The 12575-nt window shown below is 44.6% G+C and overlaps 1 pseudogene; it reads left to right on the top strand.

The window, feature by feature from the left end:
- LOC121559412 overlaps positions 1-9768 on the top strand; it is a 39510-nt pseudogene extending 29742 nt beyond the window's left edge.
- Positions 9769-12575: the final 2807 nt, after the last annotated feature.

A 12575-nucleotide genomic window follows, 5' to 3' on the forward strand; every position in this document is an offset into this window, starting at 1 on the left:
TTTCTGTGTGCTCTGGGTTATCAACCTCCCCTGTTCCCTTCCCAAGAGAGGGAACTTGCGGTACCCTCGGTGCAGTCCCACATGCGCCGCTGCTGCAAGGTCTGGAGGAAGGCCAGGGTAGCTCTGTCCCGAGCTTCGGCGTACATGCAGAGGCAAGCCAACCGTCACCGGTCCCAGGCTCCCGGTTACTCTCCTGGTCAAGAGGTATGGCTGAAGTCACGGGACCTTCCATTGAAGGTGGAGTCGAAGAAGATGGCGCCTCGTTTTATAGGACCGTTCAAGATACTGTCTATTGTTAACCCCCTGCGCGGTTAAGCTACAGCTTCCTGCCTCCCTACGGGTTCATTCCACCTTTCATGTTTCCCAGATTAAGCCTGTGTCGGTTAGCCCTTTGTGCCCGCCCTCTCGTCCCCCTCCTCCGCCCAAGATCGTGGGTGGGGGTCCGGTCTACACTGTCCGGCGACTTCTGGATGTTCGCCGCCGGGGTCGTGGTTTCCAGTACCTGGTGGATTGGGAGGGTTATGGTCCTGAGGAACGTTCCTGGGTGCCCAGGAGCTTCATTGTGGATCCTGCTCTGGTTCGTGAGTTTCATAGGTTACATCCTGATAAACCCTGTCGGCCGCCAGGTGGCGTCCGTAGAGGGGGGGGTACTGTTAGGCCTACTGCTGATAGGTAGCTCTCTCTGCTCTCTCCCTCCCCTCTGTCTGTCCTTGATTGCAGGAGTGAAGTCTGGTGTGCGGGAGTCAGGGTTCCAGCTGCAGCTCATTCACCATAATCACCTCAGCCTTTAAGACCCGGTCAAACTTACCACTCATCGTCAGATCATAGTCAAGACAACCATGTTAGTCTCGCTGCCGACTCAACCTGTCTGTTTTCGCTCTTGTGTTTTTTGGACTGTTTATTTACTTTTTCTCCTGTGCCACAGATATTTGGAACCTGACTCCTGCCTCCGCTTCACTCCTGCCACCACCATCCCGCTCTCCACTATCGGGCCTCTCCTTTGGACTCACCACGGACACTAGGACATTACGGTACCACACCTGCCCTGACCTGGATCTGTACCCTCCCTGTAACCTGGACTTGCTCTTCCCCATTTATTGGAAACCTGGACTATTGAACATTATAATAAACCTGTTAAAACTTCTCTGGCTTGGTGTACTTGTCTGCATTTGGGTTCTATCCAGTTAAATCATAACACTAGGAACATTTAATGAAATCATCCAGGATTTAATCAGGTTTGTCGCTCTGTATAAAAGCGTCTGCTAAATGACTAAAATGTAAAATGTAAATTCATCAGCACCAGGTTAGAGGGAGGAGTTACAGACTGGGGACAGGAAGTGACAGTTTACCTCTCTCTCAGTGTGCTCTCTCCCCCTGTTGACTGTGAACCCTGTATGTGTCTCTGATGGGTGTGATGTGCTGATTCAGTCATCTTCTCTGCATGGCTCAAAAAACTGTTAAAGTACTTGGGAAAAATTGGCAACTCTCTGGACATCACTTGCAATTATTTAACAAAGCTAGTAACTCCTTTGTCATTGGTAGAAACAATTGGTACTTTTTTGTTTTTTACAATGAATCTCTATGAGGACTTAGGTAAAAAAGTATGTAATTTGTCTGGAATTTATTTAGAAACCACATGGTAACAGACTACTAGCGTAAAATAAAGCATTACTAGGACTTTGACATCTTCTCTCCATGTATTAAATTACAGTTGAAAAAATGTGCTAAGAAGGTTGTAACAATCATAAACGTGTCATGAAACGGTTATGTCAGATGTTATGAATGCCTATGTATTCCCCTTACACAGCTGGTAATGGGATGTGTAGTTATTATTATAACACTATTTATCATGTTATTCGATACTCTCTCTGTGCTCCAGACCTGTGGACACAGACAAGGTGACCAGAGAAAGAGGTGAAAGGAGACAGACCCTGGTGTTGTGGTTGATTCATTGAGGCAGTGGAGGCAGGACGTGGGTCCTCATCTGCACAGCTCTACTCTTCTCTCTGACAGAGAGAGCAACATTACATTTTACATTTTAGTCATTTAGCAGACGCTCTTATCCAGAGCGACTTACAGAAGCAATTAGGGTTAAGTGCCTTGCTCAAGGGCACATCGACAGATTTTTCACCTAGTCGGCTCGGGGATTAGAACCAGCGACCTTTCAGTTACTGGCACAACGCTCTTACCCACTAAGCTACCTGCCTTTCATCATTAAAGTATTGTTAATATTGAAATCATTAGTAGTTGTAAAGATGTGGTATTCGTAGTGGTATGGCAATTAAAACCCATTTTCATCTAAACAGATACTGTATCATCAAAAATGCTACGGACGAGTGAAGTAATATCCAACTGCTTCCTGTATTACTCATGACTCTATTAATTTAATAATAATAAGTAATATGCCATTTAGCAGACGCTGTTATCCAAAGCGACTTACAGTCATGCGTGCATATCTTTGAATATTCTTACAATGTCACCACTACTGACATTAGTTATATGTCACAACAGGTGATATTGTACATATGTCACTATAATGGCATATTCAATATATATCACATAGCATGGGGCTCCATTGGTCCAGAACAGAATGGTAAAGTGTGAAGTAGTTGATGTGTAATTGATGTCTGATGTCTGTTGCAGAGGTCTCTGGTTCAGGGTTAAATAGACACCATGTGGTGTTTGGTGCTGCTTTGGCCGATGTTGCTGATCATCAAAGGTACAACTCCTATGTTTCTCATTCCCTCTTGTCAGTGTGAATATCTTCTCAATTATATCACAATAATTCAGACTGTGGAAATTCCCTTGAAGACTACAGATGTAATACTAGAAATGCAGTAATCTAGATATGCAATTGCAATGTAAAACTGATTTGGTGGTTTTCCTGCATTGACCCAGTTGACTTTTAGAGTGTGTCAAACTTACAGCAAACAACACTAAAGCAACAGAGTACAGAGTAGACACAGGGTCCAACTGACACACATGGCAGCAGGGAATCAGCCTACTGTTCCAGTGCTGTTGGATGGCTGGCTGGCGTCCATCTTGGCTCAACCTTGTCCCTCTCACTTAAACAGTGGTGCCAGTGGTAAGAGTGAAACATATGCTTCCTCCACATAGGGTCTCTGCTCTTACCAGCTCACCCAGGGAGGACCTCATGATATCATCCTATGTTCTCTCTCTCTCTTTGTCTCTCTCTGTTCATCATTTCTCAGTGATTCCATTTGAAACGTTATATGTAGTGTAGATTGATTGTTCATTGATATACAGTTTCGCTCTCAATATTCCCATTTCCAATCTCCCCTCCCTCTCCCTCATTCCCTCTCTCAGATGTCAGTAGCCAGTGGAATGTATGGGTACCAAGGGACGTCTCGGCCATGACCAAGTCCTGCGTGGTCATCCCCTTCAGATTCATGTATCTGGCAATACTGTGGCATCCACGGCATCTGGTACTTTGGCCAGCCATACCCACCTGTGGTGCTCTTCCCAGCTGTGGTCTTCAACACATTGTGCATGAAAGTTACAAAGGGCGTACCAAGCTCATTGGGGACCTGCACCAGAGGAACTGCACCCCGCTCATCAGTAATATAGGTACAGAGCACTCAGGGAGGTACTACTTCCGTGTTGACCTGGACAGGTGCCAACATCTACACCTACCCAGACTTCTCTGAGCTCAAGGTGTTGGGTAAGCCTGCTGAGAGAACCTGAGAGGCTATTTTTTTTTTTTACTATGATTTTTTTCAATCGTAGGTGTCACATTTGTGGGCTGGATTGCCATAGCCTGGTACCATATCTGTTGTGATGTCTTGCCAACTATCTGTGGACACTGTTTGGCATTACATGGCCTGACTATTTACATTTACATTTTAGTCATTTAGCAGACGCTCTTATCCAGAGCGACTTACAGTTAGCACATACATTATTTTATCGAACCCACAACCCTGGCGTTGCAAACGCCATGCTCTACCAACTGAGCTACATCCCCTGCCGGCCATTCCCTCCCCTACCCTGGACGACGCTGGGACAATTGTGCGCCGCCCCATGGGTCTCCCGGTCGCGGCCGGCTACGACAGAGCCTGGATTCGAACCAGGATCTCTAGTGGCACAGCTAGCACTGCGATGCAGTGCCTTAGACCACTGCGCCACTCGGGAGAGTGACAATCCTATGACAATAGGAGTTGGCAAGCACAAATAGATCTGGCACCAGGCTAGGAATGACCTAGCTGTGATTATAATTATTATAGTTTTAATGAGAATAGGTAAATATTGTGAATTGGTGAATTTTAAATTGTTCACTTATGTCCTCTCTGTCCCCCAGACCAGCCCAACATTGACATCCCTGAGGAGATAGTCGCTGACGAGAATCTGGACGTGCTATAATACACACAACTGTCCAGAGAATAGCCCAGAGAGCCAATGGATGTACACAGACTACCTGCCTGAACCCGAGTAGACCTCAGACTTCGTGGAAGAAAGCAATACAGCCGTACTGTCCAGCACGCTCACCTTCAACCCCAGGCCCATGCACAACGGCCAGCTGCTGGGCTGCAGGGTCTACTACCCCAACACCACCCTGGTCTACGAGAGACTCATCTCTCTGGACGTCAAGTGTAAGTGACCAACTGACCAACAGGGGACACATTATGTAATGTGGGGGATTATATAAATATAGAATAACTAATCCTGACTACTACACCAAATGTAATAGTAGCAGTGTTACATATATTTCTGACGCACACATTGTAGAACCATTGTCAATATCTACAGTCATCCATTATTCTCCATCTACAGTAGAAGGATAGCAGCTTGATTTAGCAATACATTGCATGATTATGACATGCATAGGGTATGTTAGCCTGGCATCCAAACCTGTTTTTCTACGTGTCACCTTTGTTTTTCTTTGAGAAAATGATGAGTGCAGCATTGGGTCTGGTTTAACCAGGTTATACACTTGTCACTTTTACAAGTCTAACCCCACCTTCCCCTTCCTCGCACCCCAGATGCCCCTAGCTCGGTGTGGGTGAACGTGTCCACGGAGGTGATGGAGGGCAGCTCCGTGACCCTGCACTGTGAGGTGGACAGTAACCCTCCTCCCAGGATCTCCTGGCTGTTTGGGGACCAGGAGCTGCTGTGGGACACGGCCTCCAATGCCTCGCTCTCCCTGGAAGACTTAACCCCCGCTCAGGATTGCATCTACACCTGCGTGGGGTATAACGGCAACGGCGTCATGAAAAATAGTTACATTTAACCATTGTAGTTATATGTCAACCAAGCTGACATTTTAGTTTATATGACTTGCTGTGACATATTTCTTATAAGTAGTGACGAGCGACATATATAATGACGTATTAGTTATGTGATAAACCAGGCCCATAGCTTCTTGCTCTTGTTTATACACCGTACGTTCTATCCTCTTTAACTTGCTCCTTTGTTCAACTCCTTTCATTCTCCACCTATCACTACCTTTCATCCCTTCTATGTCCTCCCTGCATGCCGTCAATGCCGTCAATGTGCACTGCAGCATCAGCAACATGTACGGGTCGGAGAGCGTTCATCTGGAGTTGCAGCAGGAGAGTGAGTACACAAGTTCAGGTTTATGGTTAAATACAGAAACAAACTGCAAACAATTAAAATGCAAATAATTGTATAGCCGAAAATACATGAGAGATTGAACTGAAATGAGAAGTGTAGTACCTTTATATGATTTCTACATTGACTTTATAAGTAAGACCACAAACTGGCTACCCCATTGGCTTGATATGGTAATGGCATTATCTTGAATGTAAAAAAGTTATAGTACCATGACCCACCTTCTGTTTCTACACTATCATCAATATGATGTTCTTGTCCAATTTTAGAGAAGTATATGATGGCAGTGATTGTTGGCACCATCGGTGGAGTGGCTGTCATCGCCTTCATCATCGCAGCAGTGAGATATGTGGGCCATAACAACAAGAAGTGAGTGTCCACCCTTCACTAACTGTGACAGGGGTCGATGCGAGTTACAGGTAGTCATTTCCTGTTTGAATTGACGATAAGGAAACACTTCAGCCTAGCCATCCATTCTAAAACACCTCTGTGTATTCGTGAGTGAATGATTGATCGATGGACGGACCTGAGAATCATCTTCATAAGTTATGCTAATGCAAGAGCGAGTTCATTTAATTTGCCATCACTAGTCCCCTTTCTGAAATCCTCTGAGATGGAGATCCAAAATGGCTGCCTGGTGGAGTGGTGTTAGCAAGCCAGACTAACCGTAGCCTATAGTTTGAAGGCTCTTTTCCCTGCTTTGATACTGCTTTGTACCCTTGACTTGCTTAGCTAAAAATACAGCCATGGTAGCCTACTTAACTAAGGTGCGTCAGCATTATAGCAATACATCACATTCTGACAAAAGCTTTTACAGAATGTCGCTCCAAGAGACGGTGTCAGCTCAACCGCAACTAAACCCATGAAACAATAACCACAACCATGAACGTCGACCATAACCATGAACCATATGCCTGGAGACTATTAACTACGTTGGGAAACAGGCCCTTGTTTTAAAATGGATGCTCAGGCTTGGAGTGTCGCCCTGAGTTAGTTAGTTAGTGGCCATGAGACCGAGTCTGATCTTGTGACTCCATCCCCCAGAGAGAATGGCAACCCTGGGCAGGACCTGTTCTCTAAACTGGAGAACCCAGTGATGTACTACAGCACAGTCAAGAAGGACAAACAATGTTTGAGGAAGAAAGTGGTGAGACATGTTGATGATGATGACTATGAGGATGAGAATGACTATTCTCAGATCTGTCTTAGACGGGAGAATGATAGCTGACCCGTTGCTAATGCTGATACTATACTATACCCGTTCAATTCATGTCCCTTTTTTGATCTACATTCCGTGGAGATACTCATTAATTATCAAAAACCTACAGTCTGTCACACCCTGGCTCTGGGGACTCTTTATGTTGAGCCAGGGTGTGTATATTCTATGTGTTGTATTTCTGTGTTGGCCAGAGTGGTTCCCAATCAGAGGCAACGAGTGTCAGCTGTTGCTGGTTGTCTCTGATTGGGAGCCATATTTATAGAGGCTGTTTTCCCACAATAGTTGTGGGATCTTGTTCCGTTTGGTTTGTTCCAGTGTGATTGTGTTAAACCGTAGACGTCACGTTATCGTTTGTTGTTTTGTTCGTGAGATCACAATAAAGAGTATGTTTGCTTTCAACGCTGCGCCTTGGTCTACTCCGTCTACCGATCGTGACACAGTCGTGGTCAACAGTTTTGAGAATGACACAAATACTAATTTTCACAAAATCTGCTGCCTCAGTTTTGATGATGGCAATTTGCGTATACTCCAGAATGTCATGAAGAGTGATCAGATGAATTGCAATTTATTGCAAAGTCCCTCTTTGCCATGAAAATGAACTTAATCCCAAAAAACATTTCCACTGCATTTCAGCCCTGCCACAAAAGTATCAGCTGCCATCATGTCAGTGATTCTCTCGTTAACACAGGTGAGAGTGTTGACGAGGACAAGGCTGGAGATCACTCTGTCATGCTGATTGATTTAGAATAACAGGCTGGAAGCTTTAAAGGGAGGGTGGTGCTTGAAATCATTGTTCTTCCTCTGTTAACCATGGTTACCTGCAAGGAAACACGTGCCGTCATCATTGCTTTGCACAAAAAGGGCTTCACAGGCAAGGATATTGCTACTAGTAAGATTGCACCTAAATCAACCATTTATCGGATAATCAAGAACTTCAAGGAGAGAGGTTCAATTGTTGTGAAGAAGGCGTCAGGGCGCCCAAGAAAGTACAGCAAGCGCCAGGACCGTCTCCTAAAGTTGATTCTGCTGCGGGATCGGGGCACCACCAGTGCAGAGCTTGCTCAGGAATGGCAGCAGGCAGGTGTGAGTGCATCTGCATGCACAGTGAGGTGAATACTTTTGGAGGATGGCCTGGTGTCAAGAAGGGTAGCAAAGAAGCCACTTCTCTCCAGGAAAAACATCAGGGACAGACTGATATTCTGCAAAAGGTACAGGGATTGGACTGCTGAGGACTGGGGTAAAGTCATTTTCTCTGATGATTCCCCTTTCCGATTGTTTAGGGCATCCGGAGAAGACAAGGTGAGCGCTACCATCAGTCCTGTGTCATGCCAACAGTAAAGCATCCTGAGACCATTCATGTGTGGGGTTGCTTCTCAGCCAAGGGAGTGGGCTCACTCACAATTTTCCCTAAGAACACAGCTATGAATAAAGAATGGTACCAACACATTCTCAGAGAGCAACTTCTCCCAACCATCCAAGAACAGTTTGGTGACGACCAATGCCTTTTCCAGCATGATGGAGCACCTTGCCATAAGGCAAAAGTGATAACTAAGTGGCTTGGGGAACAAAACATCAACATTTTGGGTCCATGGCCAGGAAACTCCACAGACCTTAATCCCATTGGGAACTTGTGGTCGATCCTCAAGAGGCGGGTGGACAAACAAAAACACACAAATTCTGACCAACTCCAAGCATTGATTATGCAAGAATGGGCTGCCATCAGTCAGGATGTGGCCCAGAAGTTAATTGACAGCGTGCCAGGCCGGATTGCAGTGGTCTTAAAAAAGAACACTGCAAATATTGACTCTTTGCATAAACGTAATGTAATTGTCAATAAAAGCCTTTGACACTTATGGAATGCTTGTAATTATACTTCAGTATACCATAGTAACATCTGACAAAAATATCTCATAACACTGAAGCAGCGAACTTTGTGAAGACCAATACTCAAAACTTTTGACCACGACTGTATATGACCTCTTATGTTAAAGAGAAAATGTAAACTTCCCCAGCCAACTACTGACCTAGCCTGAGAGTCCCAGTACCACTATAGCTATCTATCACAGTACCTCTGGAGTAGCTGCGACCAAAGCCTTTCCAAACCACTGTTTTCTGCTTCATCGCTTCTCTGCGTTCTTCTGTCTCTTTTTCTCTTCCCTAACTCTTGCACAGCTTAAGACAAATTCGGCCCTTATTTACAGTATTACGACTTACCATATGGCCCAGTTAACCACTTAGTGTTACGGTCCTGAAGTGGAACTATAGCATGAAATGCCCAGATCTTGCCTGTCAAGGTGGATGTGGCCCACATTCAGACCTAAAGTAGCCCAGTAACTAGGAAAAGTTGTTACGGCCACACAACTCAAGCCAGAGATGGCCCATCAGCAAAGTGCCAACCCTCTCCCAGTCCGCATCTCCTACATTCGGACCAGATCTGGGCCATATGACGCATTGTGGTGCCAGAACTGAGCCATACTGTATGTGTCACCAAACAACCAGATCTGGCTCACAGTCGTCTGCTGTCTGAGATCCGCTTCCATGTGCTGTATTGCCTTTGATTTCCATGACTGCTGTTGTATGGCTGCCTCGATACCAACAGGATATGCTAAACCTACTCAATCTCCTTGTCTTACACCTCTGCTCACCAATAACAACTAACCCTCCTTTCTCCTCTCTCAATGTCTGTCATGTTATCACTTTATACGGTCTATGTTCTGAGGTGTCAATGGCATTGGTGGCACTGTGCTGGTATAATCTGTGATTCTGAATGGGCCTTCTCTCTTTCCGTACCTTCAACAGGGAGAAGACGGAGATGATCAACCTGTGGGCTCTATGGCAGCCCTGGAGAGGCAACAGCTGAACTACGCCGCCCTGGAGTTTCTGGGGGGGGGCGCTCCAGGGATGGGGGGGCCTCAGGGAGGGGGGATGGCGGCAGCGACTACACCGAGATCAAAGCCAAATGATTTGCGATCCTTCCCTGACCCATCGTCACCGCGGGACACAGTGGCAGCCATGTTGTCGCCCCCCTCCTCACGTCATTCGCCCCCTCTTCAAACGTCTTCCCCCCCCCCCCTGTGGATACCATCACCACACTTCACCATCACACCAAGATCCCCCATCGTATCCCCCCATCCCTGACTCATCTGAATTGACGTCCCCGTTAGTCAACGCCCCGGCCTCCATGGGGAGCCCCAGTCACATCTCGCCACCCAGGACTGCTGGTAGCTACTTGCAGGGTCGGAACACGGCCCAGTGGACAATGTAAAAAGCTCTTTGTATTATCAGCAGCTGTCGGTCTCCCAGCTCTTACTCTATTGTTCATAGCCACACAATTCACTCACAACAGGTGGAATGTGTTAGCTACTGTACTGTACTGTATCATCTACATTCAATGTTGCTATTTCCAGCTCTACACCATTAATTGTTTGGCATTGCTATCAAGCTTGGGACACAGTAACACATTTTCTGGGGCTCCCCTTCTGTATGTCACCCTATATCATACTCATAGCTAGCCTGGTTAAACCAGATTGAACGCTGCGCTTACAACTGTTTTCCTGTGAAACGCAGTGCAATCAGTTTGGATACCAGGCTAGCTTGTTCCTGCTCCTGTTCTAAATCTGTCCATTATAGTCCTTCTCCACTGTGTCCGCTGCCAGTCGAAGTGTCAGGGAAAGGGGTGTTTTTTCTGCTTTTTCCTTTCTTATCTCTATTTCTGACCCTGGATCTGGAGGAAATTAGGAATATCCTCTCTCTTCCTGATCCAGTGGTTGTCAAAACTGACCAGTGTTCATCAACCATCAGACCTGGTACATATCCAGTTGAAGCCAGTAATCTTCATCTTACATATTCTGTTCCCACATATAGTTCAATAGTGATGTGTGCTGTAACTCAGTAGCTTTTGATGATGATGAGAAATTAATACTTTATTTGATTTTGTATGGAGAGAGAAGATGGATACTCTTAGAGGTTTGTCAAGCCTTGAACACAAGGTTCTGTTTGTGCAAGAGGTGGCCTGATTTCTTTTGTTCTTATGCATTACAAGCACCGATTTGGTTGTGGTTTGCTCTTGGGGAAATGTGCCGGGGTAACACAGATGTTCTATTTATGCCGTTGCCCATGATTTAATTACTAGTATTTTTTGGACGACTTCTCTGTTTTGCCAAGGCTAAGTGTTAACTTATCCTTAAATGGGAACCAATTTGTGGATCAATCTGGCATACATCACTCCACTGTAGCACTCACACATCAGGCCAAAATGTATCTCATTGAGACAAAGTGTGTGTGTGTGTGTGTGTGTGTGTGTGTGTGTGTATGTAAACAGTGCTGAAAGATCAGTGAACACTGATCACTGTGGCTGTTTCAAAGGATCACTTTACCTGAGACCGCTTCTCACAAAATGTATTCTTCAATGGTTGTGAATTGTGAAATCGATGCCTAATCCTGTAGGGTTGTATCAGATGAGGTGTTTGAGTGGCACAAAAGTAAAGCTGATATACCAGTTGGTTTTGCTATTCAAACATACTTGATCAACTCATGTAATGTAATCTACAAGCTCACTAATGGCATAACTAGATAACAATGACTGTTAATACAATATTAATAAGCTGCATATGGATGGGTAAAAGGATACCAGTATACATTATGTAAATAAACATCCTGCATGACTATTATGCTGTCAGCCATATGTGTAAATACACTACGGTATGTACATGCTCAGTATTACAACAATGGTTTACACAGGCAAGTTTTATACAGGTTCGGTAACACTTTAATTTACTTCTCTGTCATAAGGGTGACATAACGCTGTCATGACATAACACATGTCATTTTCGGTCATGAAAACTGATGTCAAAATAATGACCCTTTACACTGTCATGACACAAAATGATATTTATGTAAATTAGTTGGCTATCTGTATGCTAAGCCAATTAGCTGACTTAAGCAAAGATTTGTGCCATGACAGTGTCAAGTCAGCTGTCAAGCTTATGTAAGCTGTTATGACTGTTAATAACATATTTTATGTAGTTGTTCTGACATGGGTAAGTCACTAGACCCAATGCCAGAACGTTCAAGATGTGTTACCCAACATTGAGACTTGCCAATATGGACATCCGGTTAGTAACACTTACTATCATCAGTTCTCTTGAACGCCTCATGGGGGGTTTATTTATTTCTAAACCTGGAAACAAAATGGAGAAGTGTTGTTCATGTTTATCTCATTTGTTTGTCACATACTGTGTTGTAAAGCAGATTTGTACTTTCTTTACTTTGTGGTATTCATTATCATTATTATTGTGATTTTTTTTATATCTTTGAAACAATAATTCCGATCAGAATTCTGTAATCTTTCTGCAAATTAGCACTGTTATTACTTAATGACAATAAGAGCTCTATGATGATGTTTGATCACTCTCTTTTATTTTACAAGTCTATCCCGCCTCAAGCAAAGCCATCTTTCTTTGGTTTGTGGTGTCGAGACAACCATGCTGACATGCTGCGTGGACAAGGAATCCGCTGACACTGTACTTGATTATAAAGGTTTATTATATCAAAGGTTACAGCATCAATTGACAGACTTCTGCAGAAATCCGGAGAACAACTAACCCAATTTCTAATATGATTATTCCCTGTCCCTTTGTTCAAAACCTGGTATATATCCTATGTTCCATAAGATGGGTGGTTTTTTTGATAGACCAATTCCTGACCTTCACATAACAGACTCTCCTCTGTTTTAGGGGGGCCCCTAGAGTAACACTTTCCAGATGTTTCA

This window comes from Coregonus clupeaformis, unplaced genomic scaffold (genome assembly GCF_020615455.1).
Source record: "Coregonus clupeaformis isolate EN_2021a unplaced genomic scaffold, ASM2061545v1 scaf0493, whole genome shotgun sequence".
NCBI classification, from domain to species: domain Eukaryota; kingdom Metazoa; phylum Chordata; class Actinopteri; order Salmoniformes; family Salmonidae; genus Coregonus; species Coregonus clupeaformis.